Source organism: Sinocyclocheilus rhinocerous, unplaced genomic scaffold (genome assembly GCF_001515625.1).
Source record: "Sinocyclocheilus rhinocerous isolate Xijiao unplaced genomic scaffold, SAMN03320098_v1.1 scaffold1223, whole genome shotgun sequence".
NCBI lineage: Eukaryota > Metazoa > Chordata > Actinopteri > Cypriniformes > Cyprinidae > Sinocyclocheilus > Sinocyclocheilus rhinocerous.
The window spans coordinates 286,643-288,031 of NW_015641045.1; positions in this window are offsets into that span (position 1 = coordinate 286,643).

Below are 1,389 nucleotides of genomic sequence, written 5' to 3' on the forward strand. Positions count from 1 at the left end.
GATACTTTCTGCTCCACTCTTACATCTTGTTTAGACACTGTCTGCCCCTTGTCTTCCAGGCCAGCTCGTAGCACCTCTTCTGCCCCTTGGCTATCTGATGTTCTCCGTGAGTATCGTTCTAAGCTCAGAGCTGCAGAAAGAGTATGGCGCAAATCACAAAATACTACTGACCTTAATGTATATCGATCACTTCTCTCTTCATTCTCTGCTAATGTCTCCACTGCTAAAAGGACATACTATCATAATAAAATTAAAAATTCGTATAACTCTCGCATGCTCTTTAAAACATTTTCCTCCCTCCTTTGTCCTCCTCCTCCCCCTCCTTCATCAACTCTAACAGCTGACGACTTTGCCACGTTCTTCATTAATAAAATTAAAACCATCAGTGCACAATTTTCCACACCACAATCTGTCAAGCACATCTTACCAGCAAACATACACTCATTCACATGCTTCTCTCCACTATCTGAGGCAGAAGTCTCCAAACTCATCCTTTCTAATCATCCTACTACTTGTCCGCTTGATCCTATTCCATCTCATCTCCTTCAAGCCATTTCTTCTTCAGTTGTACCTGCACTCACTCACATCGTTAACACATCCCTTCACACTGGTGTTTTTCCCTCAGCATGTAGACAGGCTCATATAACCTCACTACTTAAGAACCCTTAACCCATCTCTTTTAGAGAACTACAGACCGGTTTCCCTTCTTCCTTTCATTGCAAAAACACTTGAACGAGTTGTGTTCAACCAAGTCTCTGCCTTTCTCACACAGAACAACCTCCTGGACAGCAACCAGTCTGGTTTCAGAAGTGGACATTCAACCGAGACTGCCTTGCTCTCAGTTGTTGAAGCCCTAAGACTGGCAAGAGCAGATTCCAAATCTTCAATACTTACCTTGCTGGATCTGTCCGCTGCTTTTGACACAGTTAACCACCAGACCCTCCTGTCAACCCTATTGGCAAAGGGCATCTCAGCAACCGCACGCCAGTGGTTTGAGTCTTACCTCTCAGATAGGTCCTTCAAGGTATCTTGGAGAGGTGAGGTGTCCAAGTCAACATCTATCTACTGGGGTGCCTCAGGGCTCAGTTCTTGGACCACTTATCTTCTCTGTCAAACATGGCTTTTCATAACACTGCTATGCTGGTGACACTCAACTCTACCACTCATTCCATCCTGATGATCCGACGATAACTGCTCGCATCTCAGCTTGTCTAACAGACATTTCTTGCTGGATGAAGGACCATCACCTTCAACTCAACCTTGCCAAGACAGAACTTTGTGGTTCCATCAAACCCATCGTTTCATCACAATTTCACCATCCAGTTAGGCACATCAACCATAACTCCTTCAAAAACAGCCAGAAACCTTGGAGTTATGATTGATAATCAG